Source organism: Malania oleifera, chromosome 6, assembly GCF_029873635.1.
Source record: "Malania oleifera isolate guangnan ecotype guangnan chromosome 6, ASM2987363v1, whole genome shotgun sequence".
Taxonomy (NCBI): domain Eukaryota; kingdom Viridiplantae; phylum Streptophyta; class Magnoliopsida; order Santalales; family Ximeniaceae; genus Malania; species Malania oleifera.
Window position 1 is genome coordinate 3214602 of NC_080422.1, and position 20807 is coordinate 3235408.

Genomic DNA, 20807 nt, shown 5'->3' on the forward strand with positions numbered 1-20807 from the left:
TCCGATGATCTTGCCTTTTGCATTGTCACCGAAGGTTACAAATCCTCCATCCTTTGGAGTGAAAGAGGTAAACTTAGATTTATCGCCCGTCATATGCCTTGAACATCCGCTGTCCAAGTACCATTTATCCTTAGACGGAGTGGTCCTAAAGCAAACCTACAAGAAATGATTCAAGTTGTTACTTTTGGAACCCAAACCTTCTTAATTTTCTTTAAATTTTGTCTATTTTTAGCATTTATCTTCCACTCATCTTTTACTTTTGTATACTTTTTCTTAAGTGGACAATTAAACATTATGTGTCCTTTCTTTTTGCACATGTAGCATGTGGTGTGCTCATGAATATTTGTTGATGAAGTACTTGCATAATATTTAGATTGATTTACAAAATATCCCATATACAAGTTTTTCTTTCTTTTATTTGAGGCTCCATTATAACCAATTCCTTCTTTGTTGTTTGTCATCCTTTGTTGTCCTACCATCTTTTCAAAGCTATCCTTACCTTTGGTAAAGTTATAGATGACCTTTTCTTTCTCTTGAATTTGATTTTTGAGATTATTTATTTCTTGCATAATCTTGCTATCTTCATTCACTTGAGACTCAGCTAATTTTTTAGATAAGTTATCTACTTTCTTCTCAAGTTCTTCAATCTTTAAATCTTTTTCTTCTTCAACAAGTTTTGTAGATTCAAGTTGATTTTTAAGTGCCTCGTTTTGTTGTTTCAAGCTAATGTTCCTTTTTGAGACTTTAATAAACTTGTTATGTAAAAAGAGTAATTCATTTTGAAGTTCTTTGTAAGAGGACATACTTTCACACGAATTACTACAAGATTCATTACACAAATCTTCAGAGAGGGAATAATAAGAGTTTACCTCTTCGTTATGCCCCATGAAGCACATGTTTGCTATTTCTTGATCACTTGGTTCACTTTCCGATTCACTCGAACTAGTGTCATCCCAAGTTGCCTTCATTGCAGGCTTCTTTTTCTTCTTGTCCTTCTTGAGTTGTGGGCATTCCGGTTTGATGTGCCCTACCTTTTTACAATGATAGCAAGTGGGAGGATCATTTTTGTTTTTGTATTCTTTTTTATTACTTTCTCCTTTTTCAGCTTTTGATCTGTTAAATTTTCTAGTGAATTTTTTGTTTCTCCTTAAGAATTTTCCAAGTCTTTTAGTTATGAGTGCTAAGTCCTCATCTTCTAATTCACTAGATTCATTATCTTCCTCACTTGAATATTCTTTCAAAGCTTTTAGAGTTATAGACTTCTTATTTTTGTTTTCAGTGCTTCTTTCTTTCAACATCATTTCATAGGTTAGAAGAGATCCTATGAGTTCATTTAAGGAAGTTGTTTTAAGATTTCTTCCTTCCGTAATGGCTGTGGCTTTTGGTTCCCAAATAGGTGGAAGTGCTCTTAGAATTTTACGAATCATCTCATGGGTGGAATAAGTTTTTCCTAAGGCACTTAATGAGTTTATGATATGGGTAAACCTAGTGTACATGCTTGTTATACTTTCATTAGAGTTCATCCTATAGGCTTCATATTCACTGGTTAACATATCGATTCTACTTTCCCTAACATCTACTGTGCCTTCATAGGTTACTTCTAATTTATCCCAAATCTCTTTGGCTGTTTTACATGTCATTACTCTATTGAACTCATTTGCATCAAGTGCACAGTATAAAGCGTTTATTGCACTTGAGTTAATTTGCAACATTTTATAATCTGAATCGTTTAGTTCTTTATCTTCTTTAGGTACCACTTTTCCATCAAGTGGTTTAGTGGGGATTAGATTTCCATTTGTTACAACGTTCCATGCCTTCCAGTCCATTGTTTGAAGATAGATTCTCATTCGTTGCTTCCAGAAGGTGTAATTTATTTCACAAAAAAATTGGTGGCCTAGTTGAGGATTGACCCTCACCAAAGGGAGCTACTCCTATTTGTGCCATTTAGATCTTTATATAGCTACTTGTTAGGTTTTGCTATAATTAGGCTCTGATACCAATTGAAATTAGGATAGCTTCCCAAGAGGGGGGTGAATTGGGAATTTAAAAACTTTCTTTTTAATTCCTTTTAAGAATACTTAACTTCTTTTATTGTTTATCTAATTCTTTTACTTGTTTGTTTAATTTGTCAAACAATAACTTGGTTTCTTTTATAGAATCAACAACACAAGCACTTAAACAACTAAATCACCAATCAACCTTTCAATTAACCACACTATCCAAACTAACCAAACACAATTTGAAGGCAAACAACCAAACCAAAATTAAGATATACAGTAGTAAGAAATTAGGATGGTTGTTTGTTTATGTATGCCTTATAAATATGAATCAAGCCTTGTAGTTGAATGATATGCTTGTTAAAATAAATTTGCTTATTTTATATGATTTACAACCACACATCTACACTCTTCCCAAAATTCAGAATTCAAATAAACTCTTAGTTAATTTTCTTTAGGTGTTTTAACCAAGTAACGTACTCCCGTATGGTTTCTGCAAAGTATGGTTTAACCAACGTACTCCCTTTCGGTTTCCGCAACCCAAATCAAAATTAAATTTTAAGTTTGTTTGATTTCCAAATAAACGTAGATGATTTCAAATTTAAACCATCCACGCAATATAAATATGCTGAAAATAAAGAGTAAGGGAAAGAGAGAGTGAGACACAGGATTTTACGAGGTTCGGCTTCAACACAGCCTACGTCCTCGCCTTTGGCAAAACCACCAAAGGATTCACTAAACCTGTTCCTTTACCGGGTGGAACAATACCTTTATACACTCCTTCAGAAGGCTAGAGCAGCACCTCTCTAAGCGATAATCCCTCGCCTAGCCAACGATCCAGCAAACCTGGAATCGTCACAATCTACAAGAATATAATATAAATTCTGCGTACAAAAAATACTCCCAAAATTTAGAGCAGGTTGTACAAATTGAAATGTAAATTGTACTTCAAAAAACCAAAGCAAAATAGAATATATGAAGCTCTAAAGTTTTTAGAAGTCACCAATGGTTCGTTTAAAAGAGAAATGGAATTGCAACCCAGAACCGAACTTTGATTTTTTTAATCTTTCAAAGTTGTAGAATTCCTCTCCAGCAAAAAATGTGAGCAAAGAAGAGCTTCAGAAGAATTTCAGCACAAGATGAATTTCAAATTTTGTCTGATTTCTCTCTTTTCTTGTGTTTTCTAGTATTGTGTTTTTTCATTACCCAAAGAGGTATTTATAGGCAATTTAAAAGATCAACTTCCACATCAAATTAGGTAAACTTTGAAAAAACATTTAATTTTGAATTTCAAAAATTTGAAAGATCAACATTCACATCAAATTAGGTAAACTTTGAAAAAACATTAAAATTGTTGACTAAATTTTGAAATTCAAAATTTTGAAAGATGTTGTCCATATCAAATTAGGTAAACTTTGAAAAACATTAAATTGTTGATTAAATTTTGAAATTCAAAACTTTAAAAGATGTTGTCCATATCAAATTAGGTAAACTTTGAAAAAACATTAAATTGTTGATTAAATTTTGAAATTCAAAATTTTAAAAGAAGCTTCCCTTTGAGATTTAAAATTTGCTCCACGTGGCAGTCGTCTGCCATGACATGGCAGTCATATGTCATAGTTAAAATTTAAACCCAAAATACTTTTATTAAACCCTTTAACTTGCCAGTCGTCTGTCCATAAATAGACAGTCATCTGTCAGGTGCACTGCTTATTAGAAATTCAATTTTTATTTTGAACACTTTCCTTCCTTTAAGACCTTTGTTACTTTAATTTCAAAAACATGTTTTAAGCTCTTTAAAACAAAGTGTTTCTTAGTTTCTTTTGTTTTTATAAGAGCTTCACATATCTAAATGACATTTGGTTTTGAAGTACTTACAACAGTTCTTCTAATTATGGTCTTCTTAAATCCTTCAGCCATTTGAGGTTCACTTTTGGCTTTGAGTTTGCTTGTCCTTAAGCTTCTTCATTTGTTATTCATTGCCTTTAATATTCTGAGGCGCTTTCACTAGATTAACATTGAGCTTCAATTTATCAACCTTGAGAGTTCTTTTACCTAAAACGCATCACTTAACATTATATGTTAAAGTGCTCTTCATTTTGTTATCATCAAAACAGGATTGAAAAGTCCAGTTAAGTCAACAACACCAATTCCAACATATCCACTTCACTCCAAACTTTTTTTCATGATCAAGGTATTCTTCATGAGCGCACATGTGTAGATACACCTCAACAGAATAGTGTTACCGAGCGTAAACATCGTCATCTTCTTAATATGGCTCGATGTTTACGTTTTCAAGCTAATCTTCCCATCCCTTTTTAGGGTGAATGCATTCTCACAACCACTTATTTAATTAACTGCACTCCTTCACCCAGCCTCAACCATAAGTCCCCTTATAAACTTCTTTTTCAAAAACCATCGTCATATACACACTTGCGAGTGTTTGGGTGCTTGTGCTATGCCCAAACTGCTCGTCAACACCGCGATAAATTCTCTCCCCGTGCTCTTCGATGTGTTTTCTTAGGTTTTCCCGCTCATCATAAGGCTTGTCGTGTCTACGATCTTGAAAACAGAAGAATTTTCATCTCCCGTCATGTCACTTTTGAAGAAAATGTTTTTCCCTATCATTTCATCTCTTCCACTCCTACATATTCTCCAGTCCTTCCTATTCCTATTCCTGATATGCATCCTTCCTACACTTTACCTCCTCCACCATCCACACCTAACCCTAACCCCTCATCTCTCCCTCCTTCTCCCTTGGTCTCCTCCCCGACACCTCCACCTTCACCCCCTCCACCACCCCCTCCACCCACCTCTTCACGGCCCAAACAAGCTGTCACATATCCCTCTTACTTGGCTGATTATCTTTACCTTACTTTACCAAAGTCCTCAACGACTTCACAAGTTTTAAGATGTTCCCCAGGTACGGTTCATTGTCTCTCCTCCTTTTTATCTTACATCGTTTCTCTAACCAACATTTAACTTTTCTTTCCGTCATGTCCCAACAACCCGAACCCACCTCATATTCTCAAGCTGTGCTGCACCCACATTGGCGTGATGCCATGACTTCTGAAATCCAAGCCTTAGAAACCAATAATACATGGGTTCTTCAACACATTCCACCTGGCAAAAAACCAATTGGCTGTAAATGGGTGTTCAAAACAAAACTTCGAGCCGATAGATCCATAGAGCAACACAAAGCTCGCTTGGTAGCCAAGGGTTACACTCAGGTAGAAGGTTTGGATTATTATGACACTTTTGCTCATGTTGCTAAACTCGTTATTGTTAGGTGTGTTCCTATAGTGGCTGCAACTCGGAATTGACATCTCCTTTAATTGGATGTCAACAACGCTTTTCTCCATGGTGACCTCGATGATGAGGTCCATATGCTCCCTCCACCAAGTTATTGCAAACAGGGGGAGACTCGTGTTTGTCGTCTTCAGAAATCCCTTTATGGTCTTAAGCAAGCCTCTCACAATTAGTTTTTTAAGTTATCTTCTGTTTTACTTGTTGCGGGTTTCACCCAATCTCAGGCCGACCATTCTTTTTTCACCCGTTTTCGGGGTCAGTCGTTTACTTTTATACTTGTTTATGTTGATGACATTCTTATGGCAGGTAATGATCTCTCTGATATTAGCACTTTCAAAGTCACGCTTGCTCAGAATTTCAAACTAAAGGATCTTGGCAAATTGAAGTATTTCCTTGGCCTCGAAGTTGCTTGCTCTCCCACTGACATATTTCTTAATCAATGCAAATATGCTTTTGACATCCTCACTGATAACGATCATCTTGGTGCTCGTCCTGCCCACTTTCCCATGGAACAAAATCTTAAGCTCAATAATACTGATGGTGATCTTCTCTCTGATCCAAGTTCGTTTCGGCGACTCGTTGGACGTTTGATATATCTCACCATCACTCGTCCCGACATTGTGCTTCCGGTCAACATTATCAGTCAATTTATGCACCAGCCTAGACGACCACATTATGATGCTGCTGTACGTGTTCTTCGATACATTAAGGCATATCCAAGCTAGGGCTTATTTTTTCCTACTGCCAATACTCTTCAAGTCTCAGCCTATTATGATTCAGATTGGGCTAGTTGTCCTCTTACCCGCCGCTCCACCACTAATTTTTTCATTCAGCTGGGCACTAGTTCAATTTCCTAGGTCTAAGAAGCAAACTACAGTCTCTCGATCCTCCGCCGAAGCTGAGTATCGGACACTTGCTTCCACTACCTATGAACTTACATGACTCAAATCTCTTTTAAATGATCTTGGCGTACCACTTTCACAGCCTATGCTTTTATATTGTGGCAACGAAACAGCTCTTTACATTGGCCAAAATCCTGTTTTCCACGAACGTACCAAACATATAGAAATCGATTGTCATATTGTTTGTGAAAAGTTACGGGCTGGCCTGTTCTTCACTAAGCATATTCCTTTTCATAGTCAACTTGCCGATCTCTTCACCAAAGCTTTGGGTCATGAACATTTCCAAGACTTATCACACAAGTTGGGCATTACGGATCTTCATGCTCCAACTTGAGGGGGAGTATTAGAGTAATATACACTTTCCATTTTTATATTCTCTCATGTATATATATACCCTTGAAATCCTTGTAATGTGTGTGAATTAATAGAGAAAAATAAACTTTTCTCCTAATTTAACATTATACAAAATGACCTATAAAATAATTGATCATCTAATAATGAAGTGTTGCCACACACAACCTAAATGTAAGTATATGTGCGAGGTTGGTAGATAATGCTAAATCATTTTTTTCTTCTTCTAAATTTAGTTTGTCTTTCTTATTAAATAATGTATTGTCCCCTTCATTCTATCTTTTAAGCCATATTTATGAAAAGAATGAGAGTAACAAAAATATTTATTTTTTATTATATATATATATATATATTTATCTTTCTCAAATAAAATAAACATGCAATTTTGTTCTAATATTATTAAAAAATTAAGAAAAATTAAATATTAAAATTATGTGTAATATATATATATATATATATATATATTGTTGAGGATTTGCAGTATATATTTTTTTCTTTCTCATTTTTCTTAGTAATCAAACACACAGACAAAAAAAAAGGAAAAAGGAAAGCTATTCCTATTTTTTGTTCTCTCCTTGATACATATTTGTTCGAATTATAAACAGGATCTTAATCTAAATTTTTGAAAAAAAAATTCTAACATAATAAATATTTTAAACTATAAAACATAAATATGACCTCCATTATTTTTATGTCAATTTATTTGCATAAAAGATGCTTATATAAATGCGATAAGATTAATACGTAATAAAGTCTACTTTTCGCCGAACCCTATTTAATTAAAATATTTTTTATTTTTTAAATATCAATCATTAAAACTAAAAATAAAATTAAAATAATAACTTTAATTGCATAATCCAAGTTGCAAATCAAAAGTTGTCACACTGTGTCAACCTTTTTCTCACGTAAAATGAAGTCCACATGCGTCGCGAGGTGGGCCCCACCAACACAAATACAAAGATTGCTTTTGAAACATAATACGTTGTATGAATTAATGGAAAGACAAAAATGGGCGGAACAGCTAACCTGTCACCGCCTCAACTCATTTCATCTTTATCCAATGATGATCATCATCATCATCCGCCGTTCAAATCACCATCATCATCAGCGGCGGAAGAAGAGCCATTGAAACGAGCAAGCTGTGCTTGGGCTTGGGCTTCACTCTTAATTAATTTATATGAATAGAGTATAAATATACACACTAAATCAAAACCCACGTTAAAAATTTATTTTATTTTAAAAAATTTAAATAAAAAATACTTACCTTTCATGAGGTTTGACAAAAAAATAGAGATCTTTCTTAAAATTTCAAAAATGTCACAGACCTTCCTTGATATTTCTAAAATTACACATACCTCTCATGAGATTTATCAAAAAGATATAATTTTTTTTAAAAAAACTTGTTTTTTTGTAAAATAGAAGGGAAAATTTGTGTATTTTTGACAAATTTCTGGAGAGATCCTTAGAAATTTTAAAACCTGAGGAGAGGTTTATGGAATTTTTATAACCTTTGGGAGGTTATTATCTTTTTACCAAGTCTTATGAGAGATTAATGTCTTTTACTCAAAAAATTATAATGATTTAAAAATCTTTGATCAGATAACTAAATCGAGCCATCAATTAACCGGACCATCAATTAATTAAAGGATTCAGATCAATTTCAATTCATAAAAATACCAAACTGTCACCTTCAATTATATTTATTTAGGTTTCTAGAGATTTGATTCAAGTTCAGTAACTAAACCATGAACACCTCTATTACTAGGTTGGCAAAACGAGTCATAACCTATCGGGTTATTTGGATCCGTCTATTTAAAACGGGTTCGAATTTAAAGAAGTCAACCAGTTTAATAATTGGACGGATAACAAGTTGACCCGTTTATAAATGGGTTCAACTAGGTAGCATGTCATGGCCACCCGTTAATTTGAATCCTTTATATATATATATATATATATATATATATTTTAAGCTGTTCAGTCTTCACTCTTCCCACTTCCCTCTTCCAGCTTCACTCTCGGGCCTCGGCGATTCCACCCACACGGCCACACAAAAAAAACCCCAAGTTCCTAAGACCCTAACCCGCGCGGCCACGCCGCGGCTCTCCTCTCAGTTCTCACTCTCACTCTCTCAAGTCTCAATCCTCTCCTCTCCTCAGACTCCTCTGGTGCGCTGCTACGCCGCGGCCCGCGGCTCTCCTCTCAGCTCTCACTCTCTCAATCCTCTCCTCTCCGGCTCTCCTCTGGTGTGCTGCTACGTGCCGCGGTGCCGGTGCTCCTTGAGCTTCCTCACGGTCCCGGATCAAGCTCCCTCACGATCCACAGACGCAGATCTACCCTTATATCGCGAGGACAGAGGTGGAGCCGTGGACCCGCCCGGATCTCGCCCGCCCGCCCGCCCGCCTGCCTGTTTTGCCACCCCTATCTATTACTAGCTGCTTTTGGACTGCCCTAGACCAGGCCTAGTCTTGGCCCACTTGACCAACTAGGCCCACAGTCCCAGTGGGCCTGGCTACGCCGGTTGGGCCTGACCCACCTAACCAAGCCCATGTAGTCTACCAGCTCATATCAACTCACCTAGCCAGCTCGTCATTTCTTCCTCCCTTCAGTCCCTCGTAACTCTGTAAGCCGATTTCGCGAAGGAACGAGCGTAAGCCGTCGAGGGTTCTTCAAGCTGCGATACTTTATCTGAATCTTGGATTCTCACAGTAAGATTCAATGTTGTGAACTTGTTTGCTGATTTTGAATTTTGTTTACTGATTATTAAAAATTTGTAGCTATTTAAATCATTGTAAGGTTTAATGTTCATGAATTTGTACTAATTTGTGCATTTGTTTGCTAATTATCGTAGATTTTTTCCATATAAGTCAATTGCTGGTTGTTCGACCATTGTTGTTGCCTTCTCTTGAATAGGTTAGGTTTGAATTGTGTTTTATACAATGGCTAAACCAACGCGTGTTCTATTTTCTGTTGTATTTGTCTGCGTCTGATGTGTTTGAAAATGCATGCATGAGATAGGCTGCTTGTGCATGTGATGTGTTTGTAAAAATGCCTAAGCGGGTACTCGTTGCATTGGTTGAAATTGTTTTTTGTTACAGTTCAGTTACTTATTGGGGCTTATGGTGTTGGGATGCTGATTATGGGGTTGTCGTGTTGACGAGGTTGTGCTTTTGATGTATCTGCCCGTGTTAAGTTTGATAAAATGTCTGAATGAATGGGCATTGCATTAGCGCAAATTAGTTTGATGTTGTTGTTATTGCCTATGCCAGCTTTACATACTCAAATGGATTTATTTTTTGTTTGGTAATTAAGAAAAATAAGAAAAACTGAAATATGTACCAAATCAATTAATAATTTTGACCCATAATTTGCGGGTAAATATTTTGAATTGCCGCAGAACTATTGACTAAATTTATTGAGGTCATTAAACTTTTAATTTTTGCAATCAGGTCACTGAACTTCACAATATATTGCAATGTCTTTTTTTACTGTCTAGGAAAATTCCTATATATTAAAATTGCTTACATGGTAGCTTTGAGATCCACACACATGTACTATTTTATTTTATTTTATTTTATTTTTTAAAAATTTTATTTCTACTAATAATGGTAACTTTAGAAGTAAAATATAAATTCCAACATTGTTGTAGAGTCTCCCCTAGGAAACTACATCAAACTCAACCTTGGCCTCTTTGAAACCATCTTCTCCACCTAGGAAACACGAATACTTCAAAAGGGCAAAAGTGTCAGTATTTGACGCGTATTAGACATAGATATGGCACCCAACAAGTTGCATATGTGTTGGACACATGTTGGATATTATCTTTAGTTTTTTTATTCTCTCAATATGCTTGGATATTCCCTGATTTGTGCAGACACATTTGGGGTAGTTTGGGACACATTCTGCGTCAAAATGCTGCGTTTAAGGGCAATTTATATTAACCCAAATTAAAAAAAACAAAAGCAGAAAGCAGCAAAAGAGAAGTAGATTGAGCGACTGGTCTGGAAGCTACCCATCCTTCCCCCAGCCTTTGAACCTCCCACAGCCTCCACTTTCCAAAATCTCAGCCTTCAAACCTCCTTTTGTGCCTCCAGTCATCAATATCTCAGCCTTCAAATCTCCCTTTGAGCCTCCACTCGCTGGACATCTCAGCCTTTATCGACATTCGATGACGATCTTGGCTTCTTTGAAGGCTCGAAGCTTTTTCTTTGCCGAAAGTCTGACACTTATTACTCGAAGCCTCTTCTCTCCCGAAGGCTTGCAGTGCGAGTCCCTCCCTCTTCCCCATTTTCTTAACAGTTGTTAAAGGCTCTCTTTCATATTTGTTAGAATTTTACGATTCACGATTCGATTCATATGATTGTATCAATTCCACATCAAATCGATTTGAATCTTACTAGTGAATCTAAAAACAACTGAATCGCAGCCAAATCTATTGATTCACCTCATGAATCTTTCAAATCAATTTGAATCTATCCATTCACACGATTTTGGACCTATCATATCCTGACAAACTGAAATAGTTTAGAACCCCCAAAACAACATATCTTTCCTTTTTATTGCTTTTATTTTTACACGATTACCATATATTCCTTGTCTATGTCAGTTTTGTGCTAAGAGGGGGGAAAAATAGAACTTTAGTTCTTGTGTTGCCTTCATAAAGCCATTCTTTTCTCTAGAAGGAGTACAACGTTTTGCTATTGAGAAGAAGGGCAGAATACTCATCGACTAAGGTGGTACTCATGTTTCTTTGTGTTGTTAAGATTCAAAAGTTACTTTCTTTTGGTAGTTTGTTCAATTATTTTTTTTATTTTTAATTTGAGAAAGAATATGCATGAAATATTATTTTTCTTAATTTTTTATAAACAACAAAATTTTAATTTTCTATTACTTTTTCTTGATTCCTTCCTTTAAAAGGGATGAAGTTCATCATTTTATTAATATTTCCTAACTCATTCTCTTACTTTTCATTTGTTTACAAAAAACATACACATGAAATATGAATTTTTTTTTTGTTGTCAAAATATAAATGTATTTTATTATTTTTGGTTTTTTTTTGTATGCCATATGCATGCCACTTAGAATTGATTTTGGAAATTTGTACTGAATCATACGATTCAATTCAATTTTTGATTCTTGATTCCCAAAATTGGAATTTCGATTCATAATTCGAATCTCGATTTGACAACTATGCTCTCTTTCTTCTCGTCAGTCAGTTGCTCGTTTGGTAACTGGGGATTGAGACTATGTGTTTGATGGTTAAATAGCTTAAATACAAAATTGATGTTGATGTTTCAGTGTTTCAAAAAACAAAAGTTGAAAGTGGGGCTGAGCTGCTAATTTTATTAGGTGGGTAGATGCAGGACAGCGGGAACATGGTTCTGCCACTTGCCTATTGTTGAGGTTGTGGCTCTTATTTTGAGTGGGACGCATGCAGCGGGAAAGCATCGTGAAGCAAGGAACAAAAGAGAAGTCTGTAGGATGAAAACCGGTGACGACTTGCTCGATGGTTTCAGAATTGAGGGGTAACCGTTGATGATTTGAGTGTAACTGTCGACGGTTTCAGGCTAAATGTAGGGATTTCTCGGCTTCAAACCGTTGATGGTTTCATTCGGCGCATGTTACGAAATTTGAGTTTGGAGATTAGTAGATTAGGGGGGATTGGAGGATTTTCCTTCGGGGATTGCTACAGGGATGATTTAGATAGGTTCTAAGGTTCCTGTATGCTTACGGTTCGTATTTAATCAAAGTTTGTAACCCTAATTGTAAGCTTGCCATTGTGATAGTAAAAAAATTCAGTTGCTGCTCCCATGGACGTCGGCAAATTGCCGAACCCCGTAAATCTTGTGGCTTTGATTGTTGTTTTCGTTTATTCTCATTGTTGAGTGATTACTTATCTCATATAATTTATCATTGAGTGATTGTATTGCTTGTTCTGTGATTGTTTCGAGTTCAATTGTGTGGCTTCTGCCTGTGTATTCGCACCAATAATTGGTATCAGAGCGCCAATTGCACTAACAATTGGTATCAGAGCTATAGGTTCACAATGGCTAGGATCTCTTCGATGAAATTCGATTATAAGTTCGACGGAATGGGGAACTTCGAACTTTGACAGAGGAGGGTGAAGGACTTGCTAGTGCAGTAAGGTATGGTGAAGGCTCTATATGAAAAGAAACCAGACGACATGAATGACACGAGTTGGAAGGAGTTGGAAGTGAAAGCTATGTCCACTGTTCGACATGGTTTGGCCGATAATGTGATGTATCACGTCATAGATGAGGAATCGCCGACATCGATTTGACTGAAACTGGAAAGCCGGTACATGTCCAAGTCATTGATGAACAAGTTGTATCTTAAGCAAAAACTATATTGGCTTAAAATGACAAAGGGTTCAAACCTGACTCAGCACATCAACATATTCAATCAGATCATTAGTGATCTGAAGCGAGTTGATGTGAAGTTAGAGGAAGAGGATAAAACATTGATGTTGTTGAATTCCCTATCGACATCTCCTACATATGAGAACCTGGTTACGACGCTGACTTGGGGGAAAGAAATCCTAGAATTGGAGGACATCATGTGTGCATTGTTGGAGTTCCATCAAAGGAAGAAGGCCAGCGATGAGGGTTCACATGGTGAACGGCTCGTGGCGAAGGGGAATTAGGATCGTGGGAGGAGCAACTTCCGAGGTGGATCGAGCAACCATAGGGCTCGGTCCAAATCTAGGAAGAGGAAGGACGTGCGGTGTTTTAAGTGCGAGAAAAAGGGGCATATAAAACCCGAGTGTCCGAAAAGGAAGAAGGGGGTTGCAAAAACCAAAGAAGGTTTGTCAAACACGACGAATGTAGTAGTAGAAGGACACTTTAGGAGTGGTGACAGTGATATGCTCTCAATTTCATTTGGATCAGATGAGTTTGCAGATTCTTGGATCTTGGACTTAGCGTGTTCTTATCATATATTGCCCAATAAGGATTGGTTCACTACGTACAAATTGGTGAGTTCTGGTTCCATTCTGTTGGGGAACGATGATGCGTGCAAGGTGATCGGGATAGGGAATATCAGAATCAAGATGTATGATGGTGTGGTGAGGATGTTATGTGATATGAGACACATACCAGAGTCGAGGAAGAATCTGGTTTTGTTAGGCACCTTGGATTGTGATGGGTTCACTTACAAATCTGAATGTGGGGTAATGAAGGTGAGTAAGGGTGTTCTGACCATGATAAGGGGCAAGGGAGTGTCGGGGGAATATATACACATTGCTGGGTATCACGGTTGTAGGTGGAGCTGTAGCCGCAGAGTCTGAGTCTGATAGTACTGTGTTGTGGCATATGCGTTTAGGGCATATGGGTGAGCGTGGAATGAAGGAGCTTCACAAGAGAAATCTTTTGAAGGGGGTCAAATCATGTAAGTTGGAGTCCTGCAAGTACTGTGTGCTTAGGAAGCAGAATAGGGTTCATTTCATGACAACCACGTACAAGACGGAGGGATTATTGGCCTACATTTATTCGGACGTTTGGGGACCGGTGAGAGTGACATCACGAGGGGGACATGTGTACTTTGCGAGTTTCATCGATGATTACTCACGGAAGGTCTGGGTTTACTTCATGTTGCACAAGTCGGTGACGTTTGCCAAGTTTAAACTATGGAGCTAAGGTGGAAAACCAGACTAGGAGAAAAGTTAAGTTCCTTAAGACAGACAATGGAACTGAGTACACAAACTCGAGTTTCAGAGAGTTTTGCAAGCAGCATGGCATAAGGAGGCATTTTATAGTACGTGAGACACCGCAACAAAATGGTGTGGCGGAAAGGATGAACCGAACCCTAACTGAGAGGGCTCGGTGTCTTAGGTTGCATGTTGGGCTCGCTATGAATTTTTGGGCTGAGGTGGTTAGTATGAATTGTTTCTTGGTAAACAGATCACCAAGGGTATCACAAGATGGGAAAGTTGTTGAGGTGTGGATAGGTAACGAGGTTGACTACTCTGGATTGAAAGTATTTGAGTGTCCAACCTATGCGCGCATTCATGGTGAGGAGAGATCTAAGCTTGAGGCGAAGTCTAGACAGTGCATCTTTCTGAGATATCAGAAAGGTGCGAAAGGGTTTAAGCTGTGGGATCTAGTGGCAAACAAGGTGATGATCAGTAGAGACGTGGTTTTCGATGAGAAAACCATGTTGCATCGTACTCAGGAAGAAGAAGAGAAACAAGTACCAGAAAATCGCAGCAGCAATGTGTAGAGATCTAGTGAATTATAGCAATTAAATAATAATAGAAAGAAGAGGAAAAGGAAATTTAAAAGGGGGGCGGTCACAGCAGGCGCGTTTGTCGACGAAACGGCTTATTGGGATCGTCGATGGGGACACGTGTCTCGTCGACGAGAATTTATCGAGAGGACTGTTGTAGGGCCTGAAATTCTTTGACGAATAATAAGTGCTCATCGTCGAACTCTTTACCTGGTCTTGTCGACGAAGGCAGGTGTATAAATCGTACAAACTCGGTTTTCCAGCATGAAATGTTGTATGAAACCCTCCTCTCTCTTTGTAACAACCTGCTTCTTTTTCACATATATATATTTTTTAATAAATAAATTATCATCACATCATACATTCCAGCTCAGCAGGTCACAATCCACCTAGGCCCGTGGGCACCAGGGATATATCAAAGCATAAAGCAGAAGCCCTAGCAGCAGAAAATATATAAACATATACATCTCAATACCATATACCACAATATACCAGAGTTACTACAATTATTGTATTTTCATATATACATCCTAAAAATAAAACCTAAGGACATTTCCCACAAAATCTAACTGTCCCTACAAAACTTACCTTTCAAAAAGGGTAGATAGACCGTACTATATCAGCGGGGCTTTTCCCGCTCTCCTATCCGAGGCTCCTAAAAAGTTAATAAGATTTAGGGGTGAGACACCTCTCAGTAAGGGAAATAAACTAATATCAGTGTGTGGCAACATGAGTAATATGTGTTCTACATATACCATACATAACATATTCAATACTGTTTATCAAATCTGGGAAAACATACATATATATCAACACATAGCAGAATATACTGCATTTTCATAAACATATCTCATCTCATACACTAATAATAACATAAAACAATCCTGGTAGGTTAGCTGGCTGTTGTCATGTATTACCCCCACATGACTGGGTTGTGTGGCCCGAAGGTGGGACCTGACAATGGTTGGCCGACCACTGCCAAGTCAAACAGTAGTCTGTAGGTCCGATGGGTCTACCCAGACTGGTCCGTACACCAGGGGCGATAACAGCACACTTCTTGAAAATAACCACATCGACCATCCAATCTCACACCACTCCGTACAGCGGCGTTAACACGGATATCATGATCACGAGGATCATGGACACATAGCAACGGTACCGTGCAAGTGCTAGCCTAGACCAAGCCAACCAGGTTCTGATATCATATACATGTACTAAAATCGTGATACATGGATAACTCATATCATTAATTATCAAATCATTCACATCATTTTTCACATATACATATATCATGAAATCATCGGCCCGTACGCAGGTATTTCACATTTTATCATAGCTCGGCCTGTACGCCGGCAAATCACATAACACAGCCCGTATGCTGGCAAATCACATAGCTCGGCCCGTATGCCGGCAAATCACGTAGCACAGCCTGTACGCTGGCAAATCTCATCTACATAGTATAGCTCGTACGCTGGAAAATCACATATATATATATATATCTCGGCCAGATGCCGGTTTTCCATCATAGAAATCCATATCGTCCCCATTCCCAGAAAACAGTATTTCACAACATTTTTATACTCATGCCACACTAAACAAATTTTCCACGTATTCAACTTATCATCATTTAAACAGTATTTTCCAAATATAAATCATATATATAAATATATTTATTTTTCCTGAAACCAGATGCTTCATATATATACATACATTTTCTCAAAACAAAACTAGTTTAGTTTATTCCCTTACCTGATTCCTGAAAAGCCCCTAAGAAAATTTTCCCCGTACCCACAAGGTTCTCAATTCAACACCCTGAAAATGAAAACTCGCAAAATTAAAGTTTAGTATTTTCGCACGTACAACATTTTTTATAACTACCACTAAGTCAAATTCGACTTAAAAAGTCTTACCTCAACTTAGGGATGATTCCCAACGTTCCCAATCAACACCCTGGAACTGAAAATTTTCAGTATTAAAGTTCAGTATTTTTACACGTATATCACTTTCTTCAACTGTCAAAAATCCAAATATTGAATATAAAACCTTACCTTGGATTTGGGATGAAATCCAACTTCGTTTCCCTGAAGATCCGCTCTGGCAGACTTGTAGAGAACTTTACCAGGAGCGTCGTGGTGGCTTCGGTTTGTTGATCCGGCGTAAAACTAGCCCGGAATCGAAGGGAGAGAGAGTCATAGGAGAGTAGGAGAGAGAGAGAGAGAGAGGAGAGAGAGAGTGCACTCACGCACACCAAAAATTTAATTCAATTTGGATTTTGACTTTCAAAGCTTCTTGAAGAAGCTTGTGTTATTTTATATATATATATATATATATATATATATATATATATATATAATAGTAAACATTAATTAAAGTAAAGCTTCTTGAAGAAGCTTTCACACTTTATATATATATATATATATACATGCTTTAATATTTATATATATATATATATATATTTGTTCCTTATCATACTATTCATTTTACTTGTTAATTTAATTAATTTATTTTATTTTATTTTTTATTTTTTTTAAATTTTATTTTTTTCCCGATTACTACATTCCTCCCCCCTTAAAAGAATTTCGTCCTCGAAATTTATTGTTTTCGTATCTCGCTATCCTTTAATCAGGAAAAAGGGTGTACTCATTTTATTACCTACCCTCACTTATGACGGAGGAATACCGTGGTTACATTTCGAGTCTTGGAAGATTACATATACAAAAGAAAACCATTCTCCCACAACTAAAGTACTACACTATTCAACCATTACATGTATCTGCAACAGAAAACTACTTAACTATTTACATTTATTCACTCAGACTTCTTGAAATAAAGGCGGATACCTCTGCTTCATCTGCTCCTCGGACTCCCAAGAAGCCTCTTCTACTGCATGATTCCTCCATAAGACTTTTACTTGAGGAATCGTCCTGTTACGTAGCTCTTGCACTTTCCAAAAATAACCACATCGACCATCCAATCTCATACCACTCCGTACAGCGGCGTTAACATGGATATCATGATCACGAGGACCATGGACACATAGCAACGGTACCGTGCAAGTGCTAACTTAGACCAAGCCAACCAGGTTCTGATATCATATATATATACTAAAATCGTGATACATGGATAACTCATATCATTAATTATCAAATCATTCATATCATTTTTCACATATACATATATCATGAAAATCATCGGCCCGTACGCCGATATTTCACATTTTATCATAGCTCGACCTGTACGTCGGCAAATCACATAACACAGCCCGTATGCTGGCAAATCACATAGCTCGGCCCGTACGCTGGCAAATCACGTAGCATAGCCCGTACGCTGGCAAATCTCATCCATATAGTACGACTTGTACGCCAGCAAATCACATATATATATATATATATATATATCGCGGCCCGTACGCCGGTTTTCCATCATAGAAATCTATATCGTCCCCATTCCCAGAAAACAGTATTTCACAACATTTTTATACTCATGCCACACTAAACAAATTTTTCACGTATTCAACATATCATCATTTAAACAGTATTTTCCAAATATTTTTGGAAAGTGCAAGAGCTACGTAACAGGACGATTCCTCAAGTAAAAGTCTTGTGGAGGAATCATGCAGTAGAAGAGGCTTCTTGGGAGTCCGAGGAGCAGATAAAGCAGAGGTATCCGCATTTATTTCAAGAAGTCTGAGTGAATAAATGTAAATAGTTAAGTAGTTTTCTGTTGCAGGTACATGTAATGGTTGAATAGTGTAGTACTTTAGTTGTGGGAGAATGGTTTTCTTTTGTATATGTAATCTTCCAAGACTCGAAATGTAACCACGGTATTCCTCCGTCATAAGTGAGGGTAGGTAATAAAATGAGTAGACCCTTTTTCCTGATTAAAGGATAGCGAGTTACGAAAACAATAAATTTCGAGGACGAAATTCTTTTAAGGGGGGAGGAATGTAGTAATCGGGAAAAAAAAAAAATTTTAAAAAAATAAAAAATAAAAAATAAAATAAAATAAATTAATTAAATTAACAAGTAAAATGAATAGTATGATAAGGAATAAATATATATATATATATATAAATATTAAAGCATGTATATATATATATATATATATATATATATAAAGTGTGAAAGCTTCTTCAAGAAGCTTTACTTTAATTAATGTTTACTATTATATATATATATATATATATATATATATATATAAAATAACACAAGCTTCTTCAAGAAGCTTTGAAAGTCAAAATCCAAATTGAATTAGATTTTTGGTGTGCGTGAGTGCACTCTCTCTCTCTCCTATGACTCTCTCTCTCTTCGATTCCGGGCTAGTTTTACGCCGGATCGACAAACCGAAGCCACCACGACGCTCAAGGTAAAGTTCTCTACAAGTCTGCCGGAGCGGATCTTCAGGGAAACGAAATTGGATTTCATCCCAAATCCAAGGTAAGGTTTTATATTCAATATTTGGATTTTTGACAGTTGAAGAAAGTGATATACGCTTAAAAATACTGAATTTTAATACTGAAAATTTTCAATTCCAGGGTGTTGATTGGAAACGTTGGGAATCATCCCTAAGTTGAGATAAGACTTTTTAAGTCAAATTTGACTTAGTGGTAGTTATAAAAAATGTTGTACGTACGAAAATACTAAACTTTAATTTTGCGAGTTTTCATTTTCAGGGTGTTGAGTTGAGAACCTTGTGGGTACGGGGAAAATTTTCTTAGGGGCTTTTCAGGAATTAGGTAAGGGAATAAACTAAACTAGTTTTGTTTTGAGAAAATGTATGTATATATATGTAGCATCTGGTTTCAGGAAAAATAAATATATTTATATATATGATTTATATTTGGAAAATACTGTTTAAATGATGATATGTTGAATACGTGGAAAATTTGTTTAGTGTGGCATGAGTATAAAAATGTTGTGAAATACTGTTTTTTGGGAATGGGGACGATATGGATTTCTATGATGGAAAACCGGCGTACGGGCCGAGATATATATATATATATGTGATTTTCCGGCATACGGGCTGTACTATGTGGATGAGATTTGCCAGCGTAAGGGCTGTGCTACGTGATTTGCCGGCGTACGGACCGAGCTATGTGATTTGCCAGCATACGGGCCGTGTTATGTGATTTGCCGGCGTACAGGCCGAGCTATGATAAAATGTGAAATACCTGCGTACGGGCCGATGATTTCATGATATATGTATATGTGAAAAATGATGTGAATGATTTGATAATTAATGATATGAGTTATCCATGTATCACGATTTTAGTACATGTATATGATATCAGAACCTGGTTGGCTTGGTCTAGGCTAGCACTTGCACGGTACCGTTGCTATGTGTCCATGATCCTCGTGATCATGATATCCGTGTTAACGCCGCTGTACGGAGTGGTGTGAGATTAGATGGTCGATGTGGTTATTTTCAAGAAGTGTGCTGTTATCGCCCCTGGTGTACGGACCAGTCTGGGTAGACCCATCGGATCTACAGACTACTGTTTGACTTGGCAGTGGTCGGCCAACCATTGTCAGGTCCCACCTTCGGGCCACACAACCCAGTCATGTGGGGGTAATACATGACAACAGCCAGCTAACCTACCAGGATTGTTTTATGTTATTATTAGTGTATGAGATGAGATATGTTTATGAAAATGCAGTATATTCTGCTATGTGTTGATATATATGTATATTTTCCCAGATTTGATAAACAGTATTGAATATGTTATGTATGGTATATGTAGAACACATATTACTCATGTTGCCACACACTGATATTAGTTTATTTCCCTTACTGAGAGGTGTCTCACCCCTAAATCTTATTAACTTTTTAGGAGCCTCGGATAGGAGAGCGGGAAAAGCCCCGCTGATATAGTACGGTCTATCTACCCTTTTTGAAAGGTAAGTTTTGTAGGGACAGTTAGATTTTGTGGAAAATGTCCTTAGGTTTTATTTTTGGGATGTATATATGAAAATACAGTGATTGTAGTAAGTCTGGTATATTGTGGTAT

At 37.0% G+C, this 20807-nt stretch overlaps 1 protein-coding gene across 13 annotated transcripts in view; it reads left to right on the forward strand.

Annotated features, from left to right (window-relative positions):
• The first annotated feature begins 8542 nt into the window (after nt 1-8542).
• Nucleotides 8543-20807, forward strand: part of LOC131158000 (uncharacterized) — a 37216-nt gene continuing 24951 nt past the window's right edge. For 6 of the 13 annotated variants that reach the window (XM_058112526.1, XM_058112531.1, XM_058112529.1 and 3 more), the window contains exons 1-2: nt 8543-9264; nt 20631-20697. The gene's annotated coding sequence lies outside the window, so the exon portion shown is untranslated. Of the gene's footprint in view, nt 9265-9439; nt 9470-20630; nt 20698-20807 lie in introns of those variants that run through there. The other 7 variants (XM_058112530.1, XM_058112532.1, XM_058112533.1 and 4 more) reach the window with 4 other exon arrangements.